The sequence below is a fragment of the Mastomys coucha genome, unplaced genomic scaffold (assembly GCF_008632895.1).
Source record: "Mastomys coucha isolate ucsf_1 unplaced genomic scaffold, UCSF_Mcou_1 pScaffold1, whole genome shotgun sequence".
NCBI classification, from domain to species: domain Eukaryota; kingdom Metazoa; phylum Chordata; class Mammalia; order Rodentia; family Muridae; genus Mastomys; species Mastomys coucha.
In genome coordinates, this window is record NW_022196891.1 from 55,982,282 (window position 1) to 55,997,841 (window position 15,560).

General features: G+C 40.4%; 1 protein-coding gene across 6 annotated transcripts in view; it reads right to left on the reverse strand.

Moving 5' to 3' along the window:
- The window catches only part of Pappa2 (pappalysin 2), a 256,051-nt gene that overhangs the window by 54,570 nt on the left and 185,921 nt on the right, over nt 1-15,560 (reverse strand). The window lies entirely within an intron of this gene.

The following is a 15,560-nucleotide window of genomic DNA, read 5'->3' on the forward strand; positions in this document are numbered from 1 at the left end:
GGCTCAGGGAGTAAAGGTGCCAAGCCTGATGATCTGAGTTAAATCCCTGGAACCTACATGCTAGAAGGAGAGAAATGACTTTCAAAGATCCTCCATACATGTCCTGTCATATGTATGGGAACACACACACACACACATGCACACAAAAATAAACAAAATAAAAAGGGAGAGCAATAGGTTCTATTTAGCCAAATGTCCCATTGTGGGTCATGAAATTGTAACGTCTACTATGGTTAGCAGTGCTAGGAGGCCTTGCGTATTTGACTTGCTACTCTAATGAGAGTGGATAAATAGCATCAACTGGACTGTTTATGGGCAAAGTTTCACGTATTAGTACACTGGAGATGTCATAAAGTTCAGAGTACAGCAGAGTTGTCACACACTCAGGGAATGAATCAGATATAATTTGAAAATCGCCGGTTCTGTGGTGTTGTATAAGTTGTTAATAGCCATTGCTTCTTTGAGGAGGAGGAGTCATTTTCTGAAACAGAGGCTCAACTGACCTTCAAAAGACAAACTCTTCACTGAGTTCACTAGCTCTGTTTTGTTTGAGTACATGTTGATTTTCCCCCCTTGGAATAGGTTCCCACCTTTCACCAGATCCTTGAGCAGGTATGACTCAATACTGTCCTAGAAGAACTGTCCCCTCCGTCTCAGGCCCAGATGTGGCCCCCTGACCAGAAACTGGGCTTAAGATGGATGGGAGTCAGACACACCAGGGTTCTTGTTACTGCAAATTCCACTACCCTCCCCTCTGACTCACGGCAGTCAGAAGGTGCTTTCCAGTCTGGCTGTTTTTAACATATCCACTTCTGATTCACAAAACTCGTGGTTGCAGATAAGCTTGCAATTCAAAATATAAACAATCTTTTGGTCACTGGCTCACTCTACCATGTAGATGGTGGTTTTAAATTGCCATCTGCTTCCTTTACTCATGTGTGTGTGTGTGTGTGTGTGTGTGTGTGAGAGAGAGAGAGAGAGAGAGAGAGAGACAGAGACAGAGACAGAGACAGAGACAGAGAGACAGAGAGACAGAGAGAGAGACAGAGAGAGAGACAGAGAGAGAGAGAGAGAGAGAGAGACAGACAGAGAGAGAGAGAGACAGACAGACAGAGAGAGAAAGAGAATGTGTTTTAAGACTGGGTTTCCTGTATCCAAGCTGACCTAAGATAAGGGTGCAATGCACTTAACTCCTGGGTCCTCTGACCAACACTTTCCAGCCGCCTGGTATTACAGGCTTGTATTACATGTCCCAAACATTAAAATGACATTTTCTAGTGTCATGATCTCATTTTAACATTAAGACATGTACCCCACTCCATATATGCTTTTAACTAAAAATTGTACAATGTCTTTGGTGTGCTTGCAATATTCTCCCATGTTGCTATCAAAGAAACATGGACCACTCTGTTATACAAATGCAGAAATTATTTTTTCCCAGTTGGATTGGAAACTTAGAGAGGATAGCAGCTGTGTCATTTCTTGTTTTCAGTTTTTAGGAACCAGTATGTAACTGATGTGAGGAACTAAATAAATGCTTGATTTTTAAATCACTGAATAACTTCAGGTGCGTTTCAAGACATAAGACAAAAGAGTCAACTCATTGTAGGTCTCAGAATAAAACTCTACTTTCATCCCTCCCTTACAGAAAATGAAACACACTATGATGCTAAGTTTTCCTTTCCCAAGACCTTATATCACAGGATACATTTGCTTTCAAACAATTTGAATAACACATTTTAACTGCATCTCCTTAGAATGTGACAAGTTGCATATAGGTCTCTCTAGCATATGTTAGGTGTGTTCATTGTGGAACTCTACACAAATGAAAGAGCATGCTCGGCATTATTTTGGATGTGGATTCTTTCTCACAAAGATGATGCTTAAAGATGGCTTCCCAAAGTATTTTCTAGTAAAGGGTTTGCAGTTCATTTTACTGTATTGAGCCTCCTATGTATACCCTCTTAAATTCGGGTTTTTGGTTGTTTTTTTTTTTCCTTTTCTTTTTTTAGCTTTCTCCTTACTCTGTAAAGTTTAAATCCTCCAGAGGAATCCCTTCTTTCTCCCACCTTTCACAGTTAAGACCTTTCCCATATCTCTGGTGAACTGACATTTCTCAAATGTAGAGAGCCAGCAATACCACTGACAGCAGGAGGGAAGCCAGACTGTTAGATCGCTCCTTGTATGTCAGTATGATTAGGAAGGAAAACCCATGTTTGGCCAGGATGACAGTATTTTTACTTCATGTGGTATTTTTCTCTGAATTGGTTAAAATACTTCTACCATGGAAGCAGTGCCCCCGTTCCTTGCCCAGAGTGAGGAACCATTTAAGAATGTAGAGTTCATGCATTTCCTTGCCAGTTTAATAACCTCAGAGGTGAGAGGAGACAGATTAAACTTGGATTGGGAAGACGGTGTCTGGGTGCTTGGGGTTGTACCCACACAATGTAACAGGACATGTGCTGCAAACCAGCTGCAGCACAACGAGGGAGACTGGTAGCAAGAGAAGCAGCACAGTTGAGACAGAGGTCCCTGGACTAGGTGTGTGTGAGGGAAGGCAAGCACCCCGACTCCCTAGAGGCAATCGGGTCCCTTGGTAAGGCTTTCTATACTTCTCCCAAGTTCACGAATTCTCCTTTATCGTGTTTTCATTTTCTTTGAATGACTTAATTCCTTTTCTGGTTGCTGTGACCAAGTACCCCACAAAAAGCAAGGAGGGAGTGTTTGAGTGGCAGTTCAGAGGAAAGCAGTCTATCAAGGCAGGGAAGCAGAGCAAGGGGGTTCTGACAGTCAGCTGGCCTTACTCCTCTTCCTCTTCTTATTCAGTCCCATCCTCCACCCCGTTGGATGGCACCAAGTCACATCCAGGGAGTGTCTTTCCCTCAGTCATTTCCTCAGTTAAATTTCTCCGAAAACACTCACAGATGTATGCAGATCTGTGCCTCATTAATGCCTTATGTGTTTCTTCATGCAACCAAGTAGACCACAGAAACTAACCATTACAACAGCCATCTCTTGGGGTTTTGTTTGTTTGTTTGTTTGTTTTTCAGCTCTGATACCTCTACATCAGATGATAATGTTTGGGCCTTACTCTTAGACAGCATCCAAAGCATTCAACAGGTTCTTTGTGGTCCAGTAGTGTTGGGGTGCTATCATGGGCTGATCATGCTTACCTATGGATTCACAGCATGAGTCTTTAGAGCCATGGTATGGAATTTGTATGTCACAGGACCTTCCTGGATATTTGTTATACTTGAAAGACACCATGATAACATCAGAAGATTGCAATGCCTTGGATTATTTCTTGTTCCAAGAAACTTGATTTCTTTCAAAGGCCTATCTGGGGGACTGAAGCCTCAAACATTGTACCTACTTCGCTTTACTCAGTTACTATTATAGACATTATGATTTTCTCTTCTGCAACTGCCCAGTTTGTGGCAAAACCTTAATCCTTAATGTGATTACATTAGGAAGGAGGGCAACGGAGGGATAATTAAGTCATAAGATACCACTCTGATGATGGGACTACAGCCTTTAGAGAAAGGGACACAAAAACTTGCCTGATTTGCTGGGTGGTGGTGGCGCATGCCTTTAATCCTAGCACTTGGGAGGCAGAGGCAGGAGGATTTTTGAGTTCGAGGCTAGCCTGGTCTACAGAGTGAGGTCCAGGACAGCCAGGGCTACACAGAGAAACCCTGTCTCGAAAAATCAAAAAAAAAAAAAAACTTGCCTGATTTAACTACAGTCTTCCCTGTGAAGACACTGCAAAAACAACATTTGAAAACAAGAAAGAATGTTCTCAGAGAAGAAGTCTACCAACACTGCCACTGAGAACTGTGAGTAATGAATGCCAGTTGTTTTAGTCACTCAGTCTACAGTACTGTTATGGCAACTCTCTAAACCAAGGCACATCAGTGGGATAATCTTGATCTCTCACTTGTGAGAGCTGCCTCCATATGTCACCTAATTTGGTGATGTCACAGACTGACCTCTTACTCTTATAGGATTATCTGTGTGAAAAATGGCTTCACCTGTCTTACTCCACTTCCTTCAGACAATATGTATAAATCAGAAGTCAGGAGACTCTTTGAAGTCATCGTGTAAGTAGATTTTCATTTCAAGGAATGATAGCAGTGGCCTCTGATCCAATCAGTACAGACAGATCCTTCTCAAGACACAGTACAAGACTTCTTTGAAAGCTCATTCTACCATCTTTTGCATATTACATTCGACTCTATTTTCTTCATCCCAGTGGGGTAATGGAAGTTGAAAGTGTTACCTTTTTTAGGAAAGTCATACTAGTGACCATGTAGGTGACTTTCCCAATGTCATATAGTAAGGAGCCACCAACTAAAGGTGGAGTGGAGACTGAAGTTTTTAAGATACATCCCAACCATTAGACAATTGGGTTTCCAGTGAATTCTGTAGAGTATTCTCACCAGAATCAAGTAAGAGTGACTTTGCAAATCTAGATTATCAGGCATTCTGAACCAAATTTGGAATTGACCTAAGACAGTTTCTTCCTTCTCCCCCGATTTCCATCTTTGCTTCAGTCCCCTTTGTTCCTGCAGCATTTGGGATCAAACTCAGCCTTCTGTATATCTATTGTTGAACTAGATCTCTGAGTCTGGACTGTATGTATTTTTAAAATTTGTCCATATTTTTTATATTCAACAAGTCTGGCAGACTCCTACAATTTCTTCTCCTTCCCATACTAGTAAAAGTAAGCTGTAAATACTGGGAAAATAGAGTGGGATCATCTACCTAGTAAGCCTGCAACCATTCCATCTGGTCTCCGCTGAGCATCCAGCTTTTTGGCAAGGGTTGTTAGCCGGGTGATCTTGCTCCCTAATTCCTTAGTTTGTAAAATGGCATCATGAGGAGCTGGGGTTAGGCTAAGGTTTGTATTTATTTTCTTTCTAACTTCTCCAGACAAGTCACCACTATTTCCAAGTTGAGAGGTGCCTTTTTCCAATGTCCAGGGCTTGTGGTACCCACCTACTGTTGAAAACCCAGCTGTGCCTTGTCTCCTCCCTACATCCCTGCCAGAAGTAAAGACCTTGTAATCAAAACTTGGCTGCACGTTTGATTGATGTTGCTCGAGGCACACACGAGTCTACCCCATTTTTCTATCAGCACTGAAGGCTTGTCAAAAGTCATATTTATGTTCCCTTGGAGAAAAATAAGAGTATGGTTTCTGGGTCCAAGAGAATTATCATGTCTTTGTCCCCAATCCCATCTGGTCTCACGCAATCCATCAGCAAGCTCAGTGGCTTCCTCCTTGCAGGTATTCCTGGAGCCTGTCCCAGGATCTCAGCATCTCTGTAGCTACAAATTTACTTTTACAAAGCCACTCTCTTACTTTCCAGTTAGACGTTCCACTTCCCTGTACCCTTCCCTACCCAGCTAGCAAGTATCAAGTGCAGGAAATTTTCATAAAAAGTGAATAAATCGCATTGTAACATTTCCTTTGTAGAGCATTTCATTTGCTATAAAATAAAATATTTAAATTCATTAAAGCCCAAACTCTTTATGTTAGCCTGCAAGGTCCTGTATTTCACATCTTCACTTTCTATTACACCATTCATGACCACAGTCATGTTTTCAAGTGCACTTTGTATACTCTGGGATGAGAATTACAGGTGCAGAATAAGATCTTCCCTGCCTCAGGGGCTTGGGTGCCATTCCTCCTGCTTGCAATACTGTTCTATTGACTGGACCCATCTCTTTTTTTCATATCTATCAACACATTTTTATCACCAAGAGAACCCTCTATCACCATCGCATCTTATTAAGAGACAGCATCCTTCTTGCCTTCACAGAGTGGGTTCTCTGTAATCTTGACACTTTTTCATTTGTTTATTGTGTTACTTGCCTATTTCCTCCTACCTGGGCCTTAGTACCCTATTTTCGGTAACCGGCATTGTTTCTGGTTCATGTTAGGTATCAATAGATTTTTGTTCAGTGGATGTATGTGTGTTATCACACAGGTCAAGGTACTGAGATGACCTTGCACTAATGCCCTTAGTATAGTATGAAAATACCTGTAGTCCTGCAAAGAAGCAGAAAAGAGAACTAATTCCTCACTTATGTATTTACCCACCATCTTATGCCAAATAGAAAATGCAAGGGGGGAGCAATCCCATTATTTCTTTTATACAGATGAATAACCTGAAGTATTTATTGGTTAAGTTTTAGCATGACACATGTTCTGTTTTTGAACTGAATTACATGGACTAGATTCTCTCTTCAGAATATTCTGAGTCCTTACTATACACAGCATGCTACCTAGAACAGCAGAATTAGAATTTGAATCTGAGATGTTAGTAATAAATTCAAGACTACATCCCAGACTGAGTCAATAAGAATCTAATTTTAAAAAGAATCTAATTTAAAGTTTTTCAAGATATTCCAATGCACTTTAAAGTTGGAGAAGGGAAGATCTAGGCTACTTTATGAGATCTTCCACCCCACCCCAAAGAGAACCATCAGCACTTCCAAACTCCACATCAGTTTTTATTTTAACAAACTGCAGGCCCAGCTTCCCAAGCCAATATCCTAAAAGGGGAGCAGGCAGACTTCAGTTGTGACTAGCCATCAGCTGATCATAGTTGCTCTGTACTGTGTAACATCAGAAGTCTGACCCAAACAAGAAATAGAATCAGCAGTATCATCCACTTAGATGAATTGGCTTTGGCAAGTGTTTCTTCTCTGAGTAAGACACAAACAAAAGTTTCCCTTATAAAATAGTCCCAGGTAAAGTGGAGCCTCTGTCAGTGTGAAGAGCCTGCTAATGCCTAGATGTATGTGAACTGTTTATTCTGTGTCAATGCCTGACTGTCTTTGGACACTCTGCTTAGGTCCCCAGGCTGGCAGGTACAGAAATATCCTCTCCCTAGTCCTGACCTTCTCTGGCCTATGGTCCCTTCTCCATTCTTTTTCTGCAGATCATCCACAGCATTTCCTAATGTTAATTCAACAGTACTCACTTAATCTCTTTTGTTATGTTGCTGGCCCATTCTTTACTTCATCTGATGGATTTTTTTCATATAGAATATACTTGGGTTACTTCCCAAAGCCCTAGGTTTATCATGAGATTTAAATCTAAATGCACCCAATTATTACAGTTATTCAGCTTCTTAATAGCTGTTCCCATTGGTGAATAGTTGAAAAACTGGAAACCACACTGAAAGGCAAGGGTTAACTAAAGCAAGGAAACATTTAGTAGGAACCTCTGGTCTTTGTCATTTTCCATCATCTAACTATATGTCCACTTCACATCCATTGGACAATTTTAATACACACACACACACACACACACACACACACACACACACACTTGCTACATTGGGTTTCCCAGCTTGGAAGACAAATACTTATGGTAATAATACAAGTATACTAATTTACAAGAGCCCTATCTTGCTCACTGTTTTATTGCTATGGAGGGTTACCAATACCAAGGTAACTCTTATTACAAGGAAGCATTTAATTGGTTACTTGCCAACAGTTTCAGAGGCTTAGTCCATTATCATCACAGTAGGGAGCATGGGAGTTTGGCAGCAAGCTGACAGGCACTGGAGCAGTATCCACTAATGTAATGGATCTTTACATTAGTCTGGTCCTCAGGCAGAGAGGAGAGGGAAAGAGAGGGAGAAGGAGAGGGAGAGGGAGAGGGAGAGGGAGAGGGAGAGACACAGAGACACAGAGAGAGACAGAGAGAGACAGAGACAGAGACACAGAGACAGATTGAGAGAGAAGCAGAGAGACAGTCAGACAGACAGTCAGACAGACAGACAGACAGACAGACAGACAGAGTGTGCTCTGTGTGGACTTTTGAAACTTCAAAACTTACCCCCTAGTGACACACTTGCTCTAAGAAGGCCACACCTCCTAATCCTGCTAATTCTATCAAAGAGTTCCACTCCCTGGTGACTAAGCATTCAAATATTTGAGACTACGGGGGTCATTCTAAGAGGGAGCTACCAGAAGACCTCAAGGAAATGAGTACTTTGAAGTGGTTTGCTTGGTAGAGAAAGAGAAGGGTGAGTAGGCTGAAGAAACATGCATGTAAGCTCCAAGAGGTATTGAATGATAGAATTTATAACTACTAATTTTCAAACCAGTATAATTCCCGGCAACAATATACAAATGTTTCTCCTTATCCCCACAGATAAGTGGAGTCTTCACCCCTCATCAAGGAAATGTCCTTTGCAACAGATGCAAACCTCTATAGATAATCACAACCAACCAAAATGAAGAATTGTAGAGCTCAATCTTCCATATCTAAGCCTAAGGGAACATTGCAAAAAGAGGGTGGAGAGATAAAAAGATTGTTAGAGCCAAAGAATAAGGAAATTTGCTATGAGAACACATTTTCTAGTATCAGAAGCTATATCCACAAAGGCTCACCAATATGACTGCTAAGTTGTGAGCTGGTGAAATGGCATCAATGAAAATGCCATGGATGGAGAGAAGTCCACGCAGTGACCACCCTACACAAGGAACTATAGGTAATGGATGACGGCTAGGAGTGGGAAGGGTGGTCCTCCCCAGGGAAGAACACATTGATTAGTAGTGCTGTGCCAGATGGTCAGCCCTGAAACATACACAGGTAGCATTATAGGAACTGAACAGTTTCTATTCGTGTGTGTGTATGTGTGTATGTGTGTATGTGTGTGTGTACATAGATATAAACATTTTTTTCCTTTTCCCTCCCATAGTAGTAGGGAGGAATCACTTAATGGGCAGACCCTGGAGTAAGTCCTAGAGGACAAAATTTCTTTCAGAAAAGATTAAAAACTATGTCTACAAAATTTTATCCAGACCCAGTATTTTTATAACCCTGCATCTGTCAGCTTATCAGTCTCACTACAGACAGCAGTAACAGGAAGTACTCATAGGTACTTTCAGTACATGCCCACATCTTTGCCTGGGGCTCAACCTAATGAACCACTTTCTGCCACTGTGAAGGGCTTTCTACAATCCTGTGCCTAGAAGCCATAGCAACAATAGGATCTGATCCCACTAATTGTAATTAGGGCACCTGGGGAGGCATAGGCATCCCTGGATTGGAAAGTGCACAGAACAATCTACGCAAGCCATTCTTCTGGTATATCATGCCTTGACATGGATAAGAAGAGAGATGCTAGTTAACCCTCTCTATGCCAGAGTTCCCCTATGTAAAAAGCAAGACTTGGATATTTCAACCACAGTGACCTTCAAGGACCTATTTAGTGACTGCACTGGACGATCATTATCAATAATAAGAGTATGACTCAAAACAGAGGCTGGGGAACCACATGACTATTGGTAAAACTGCAGCTTGGGCTCTTAATAAGCCTCTGGCTTGAAATAAATTACTTTGCCTCCCTTGTTCTTGGTTTTCCTATTTGAAAAACAATGGAGATAAACACATGTTCTTCACAAAATTATAAGAAACCATGTAACACAATGAATAGTATCAGATCACTAAGCAGTGAAACTATTAGCAAGTCCTGATGACCTAAGTGTGTGTATATGTGTGGGATATTAACATTGTACTCAGTATTCTAGCCATACTTAATTCTTCATATTACTGATCCACCCAGAATGCCCTAGGGACCATTCATGAATCAGTCTGCCCTGCCCTGACCCCATTGTTAAAGAACAAGGCAAGGTCACTACCAAAATGTTTATCCACCCAACTAAAGTCAGAGGAAGTAGAGCCAAAACCAGTCAGGAGAAGCCACGGGCAGATGAGAAACAACATTGGGGTATGAAGTTGCATGTCGCTGAACGTCTTTCGACTTTATCCATTAAAAGTAACCATTGTTTATAGTTAATTTTTTTATTAATAGAGAAATTGGCAGTTGATACAGAACTAAATATTTTACAGTAAGATGCTCGATTGCTAAGGACTGAAGGTCTCAGGGACATTTATGAGTTCAGCAAGCGTTGTTCTAAGTAAAGTGCCGTGCGTCAACTGCCAGCCCTGTAAAGCCTGAGCACAAGTTGGCCTCTGCCCAGGTGTGTATTTGAGTGGCCAAAGCTTGCCATAGAGGTTCTGTCACTTTGAAGCTAAAAGAGGCTGTAATAAATTAGTTTAAGGCTCACATGATACTACAATGGCAAGAGAATTGAGGATTCCAAGGGTAAACTTTGAATGTATTTACTATAAACATTAATTATAAAGCCAGACAGAGTCTTAGTGAAAAAAAAAACAAATTTCTATTTCTAACAGATGCATGAGTGTACATAGAGATTACAGTGTTATTCTTACATGGGCAAGTTACAGATAAGACACACACGCACACACACACACACACACACACACACACACACACACACACACACACACTTGGTTATAACCAGTGGTGGCCTATTCATGTGTAACTACAATGTTATGACATAGGGTTTATACACCAGATGGATTACTGCTTTTAAAAGTTATAAATCCAATATATTTAAGGAATTTTAATGTCACATCACTTCACATTGACTGTTTATTAGTCAAGTCTTCCTATTCCATTCCATGGTGGAGTAAAATTAGTTGAAACTCAAGCTATTGTTCAGAAAGATGTAAAGTCAAGTAAAACTCAAGGTAAGAGCTCTGACATGCCCTGGTCCTTCCTCCAGGGTGAGATGGACATTATATCTATGTTAATTTTGAAGTCTCTATTGCTATTTTATTTCTACTTACTGTCTCTGACATATTTCATGATCCACTTGGTGCAGTGGAATGATATGAAACCTGTAGAAAAGGCTCTGGTTAAGGAAGGGAAGTGTATATTTTTAGGGCAGCAAACATTGTTTTGGTGTGTGTTTCTTTTAGAGATAGAAAAATGTACCTTCCTTCCATCTGGCTACTGAAGAACTGTCTCCTGAATGACAATCCATTTTTTTTTTTTGGTTTGTAGGCTGTTTTATGGGATATAGAAACTGAAGAAGGGAGAGAATGGCCAGTGATAAAAGATTATTTCTTGTTAAAGTATAGCAATCCCATTTAATACATCAGCAGGGTAGCTTACTCAGCAACAGTTACTGTGTTAGGAGAATCTGGGATGTAGATGGTATTGGTGATAACAATGATGAAGATAGGTGAGAAAAATAATGATGATAGTGAAGAAGACCGTCGTGATGGTAGCAATAATGATAGTAGTAATGGTATTTGTTCATGATAGCGACAATAGTGTTAATGGTGGTGGTGGTGATAGTAATGATGGTGATGATGTGGTGATGATGGTAGTGGTGATTGTGATGGTGATAATGATGGTGGTGATGGTGGTGGTGATGGTGGTGGTGATATGGTGATGATGGTGGGGTGATCATGATGGTGATAATGATGGTGGTGGTGATGGTGATGATGGTGGTGGTGATGGTGGTGGTAATGGTAGTGGTGATGGTAATGATGGTGATGATGGTGGTGGTGATCATGATGGTGATAATGATGGTAATAATGATGGTGGTGATGATGATGGTGATGGTGATGATTGTGGTCATGGTAGTGATGGTGGTAGTGGTAGTGATGACAATTAAAAACAATAGAAGGCATTACTGAGCCAAGACAACATAATCAGACATTGTGTTCAGTTTTTTTTATATATAATCCTTTAATCTTTACCATACTTGCCAATACTTCTATTGTCTCTATCTTGTGAATTAGAATAGTGACAATCTACTCTAGCAATAGTGTAATAGTAATTTGTTAGAGTCAAAGAGCTAATAAGCAAGCAGGTTGCCAGTCAAGGTTAAAAATCACCAGCCCCACAGTCTGTGGAATTAACTACTGAGCCATGAGATAAAACCTGACTACAGAAACATGTTTTAGTAATTTTGACTCAAAGATCTTTAGCACTTTTAGGGTTCTCTCAACTCTCTATCTTTAAAAAGGAAAAAAGTATCTTATAACAAGCAGCTGACTGAGACAGACACAAACACTTACCCCCAACTATTGGATTAAAGTCAGGGACCCCTGTGGTTGAATTAGGTAAAGGCTGGAAGGAAAAGGAGGAGGAGGACAACCCCTTAGGAAGACCAGCAGCCTCAACTAACCCAGACCCCAGGGAGCTCCCAGACACTGAGCCACCAACCAGGCAGTATATACCAACTGATATGAGGCCTCCAACATATATACAGGAGAGGATGGCCTGATCTGGCCTCAATGAGAGAAGATGCACCTAACCCTTGAGAGACTTGAGACTCCAGGGAGTAGGGAAGCCTGACTGGGGGTTGGAGGAGGGAGGGGGACATCCTCTTGAAGACAGTGGGGAAGAGGAATGGGATGAGGAACTGTTGTAGGGAAGACCAGGAGGGGAATAACAACTGGACTGTAAAAATGATCAAAGTTAATAATAAAAAACCTAGTATTCAGTTTTCAAATGATAGGTCAATCCAGTTCTGTGGATGAATATAAGTTTCAGATGTTTATTCAGACTACATTCTCTTGGAAGTACTGTAAGATTATGCCAAGTATTTTCTACTAAATTCAAGTTGTACAATATTTTTGTTTATAACAATCATTGTATTTTTGGTGTAACAAATTATATTACTTTTCTCAATGATAGTATAGCAAAGCCTTAGCTCCTTTCATTTTTTTTTATTGACACAGGATATAAAACACAAACTTTTAGTATTAGAAGTCACTTAACAGTTTATTTTACAAATGTGGATAGAGAGGCCAGAAAAATGAATTTTTTGTCTTGCTCATGAACAAAAGTGTTATTAGTCCAAAGCATAGCCTTTTATGCTAGGACAGTAATCTCAATGAGGTCATTTATTTGTGGAATGACCACAAGTAACACCCAACTTTGAGTCTCTTTCCTCATATATTATAACATATAATAGAAAATAATATATAATATTATATAGTATATACACATACACACACATGTATATATATATTTTAATTCATATACCACTATAACAAAAGACATTGTACTAGTATTTCATTAATAATAAAATAAATTATTGCCACAAGAAATATATGGAATGAGGTAGCCGAAGTTCTTAGTACTCATAGCACATAGCAAGGAATCATTATCACTTCCATGGTTCTCATCCAAACAATGAAAGAGTCCTCTGTGCTTAGGTTGTTTCATTCTCTGCCATCTCAAGCAGACAGGGCTTCAAAGTTTCTACCTTTCTGTGATGGCGTATATGCTTGGCCCAGGGAGTAGCACTATTAGGAGGTGTGGCCTTGTTGGAGTAGGTGTGTCACTGTGGGCACAGGCTTAAGACCCTCATCCTAAAAAAAAAAAAAAAAAAAAAAAAAAAGACCCTCATCCTAGCTGCCTGAAACTCAGTCTTCCACTAGCAACTTTGAGATGAAGATGTAGAACTCTCAGCTCTGCCTGCACCATGCCTGCCTAAGATGTTGCCCTGCTCCTGCCTTGATGATAACGGACTGAGCCTCTGAATCTGTAATCAAGCCCAATTAAATGTTGTCCTTTTTAAGATTTGACTTGGTCACGGTGTCCGTTCACAGCAGTAAAACCTCTTCCATACTATTCACATGACTCAGACTGGACAAAGGTGTTACTCAGCAGTAAGCAATCACAATGTGAGGCCTACATTGTGTAACATTGTGTGTGTGCGCATGTGTGTATGTGTGTATGTGTGTATGTGTGTGCACACACATGCACTTTGGAAAAGTTGATGTTATAAGAAATACTCACAGAGGATGGCTATTTGCACCTCCTTTTAGAAGGTCTGACTTCTATACTACCTTATGTGTGATATTGTGGTGAGTTATTTATAGGAAAGACTATCTAGTAAAATTAGAAGACCAGAATAATTTAGAATTAAATCAATTAGGGCCCCTAATGAGGACATCCTAACCTTCATATGTAAGGATAACATGTAATGAGAAAAAAGCAGCTGTGAGAGTAAAAGATAATGGAGAATATAATATGGTCTTTTAATAAGAAATAAATCAGACACATTTGTTTTAGCTTCCTTAGAAGTCAGGTTAATGACATGCCAAAGTGGTGGATAATGGCGGTATGTATGTGGAAGAAATGGCAGACAAAGAAGAAAAGAGGTTAAATTATGTGGATATCCACTTTGAAAGGATGAGCACCAAATGAACTTGGGGAACTTTTCAAAGCACTAGTGCCTGCATCACACCCCTCCGTGTATATGTGCCTTGACTTACAGTGGAGGCAAATCTTAATAAGCCCACTGTACATATGATAGGTCAAAAGTCATATAACACATCTGGTGGGAGCTTGGTTAACTGACTAGAGAACAAGGAACACTGAAGATTCCTAAGTGCTAGGCAGGCCTCAGGGTCCACCTGCACCATAGGGCAGAGAAATGTATGGATTTAGAATGATTTCTTAGGCTCTACTCTGTAGAGTTAGGAATCTGGGGTGTAGATGGGATACTCTAGTGGCTATATCCCTAGGTATTTGGCCTGTGGCACCCTTATAGATATTGAAGTAAGAGTTTGTAATGGCAGGTATGGGTCTGGAAACCATCAACATGTAATCATAATCAAGGTTATAGACTGAAAAAGCTTTAAGCCTAACTAGTGTTCAGAACAAGAAGGAAAAGAGAGGACCCGAGGGACAGTTAAGTGGTTAAGAGCACTTGCTGTTCTTGCAGAGGACCCTTTGGTTCCTTGCACTCATACTGGGTGATTCACAATCTATTGTGTTTCCAATTCTAGGGGATCCAAATCTGCTTTCATATCTGTATCTGCGGGTAACTGCATGCAAGTGGTGTACATAAACTCATGCAGCCTCTCACACATACACAGAAATAAAAACAATCCATCTTATTTTAAAAGAGAAAGACAAGGAAATTCAAAGAGAAAAATTGCCATTGTGGAATCAGGCAGAGGGAAGAAAGCTGGGGACACAAATTAAGAAGAGATAGAGAGGAAGAAGAAAAATTGGGGCAAGAGGTCAATAGAATTAAAAAGGAGGGGTTTTAGGATGAAGGATGTAGATATCATGCCCTAATAATACTGTGCATGTCTGATCTTCTAAAGTGTTTAATTTTTTTGTTTGTTTTATTTTTATTTTTTATTTTTGCCTCTGTTTCATTTCACTTTACTTCTTGTAGAACTAATGCAATGTAGCTCAGGCTGCCCTTGAACTTGTTATGTTCCTAAGGATGGCTTTGAACTCCTAATCATCTGGCCTCTACCTCCCAAGTACTGGAGGTTTCAGGGCTGTGCCACTAGCCATGGCTTTTGGCTCTGCCTTTGAGGCGTCGCTGCCTGGGTCTGACGCTTGGGTCTTTCTTTATTATTAACCTGGAGTGTGGCATAGAGCAGGGGAAACAGGACAGAATATAACAGGAAGCTCAGAAGTCAGTCAGAATTCAGGCTTAATTTCTCTTGCAACAACAAATTTCCTTCTTTTAAAAGGAAAGGAACAGCCAAGCATGCTACCTAACATGCCCCATTAACCCAGCACTGAGGAGACTGAGGCAGGAGGATTGCTCTGAATTCAAAACTAGGCTGAAATACAAAGTCAGACCCAGTTTCAAAAACCCAAAATAAAATAAATAAATAAATTAATTAATTAAATGGAAGGAAGGAAGGAAGGAAAGAAAGAAAGGACAAGAAGCAGCAT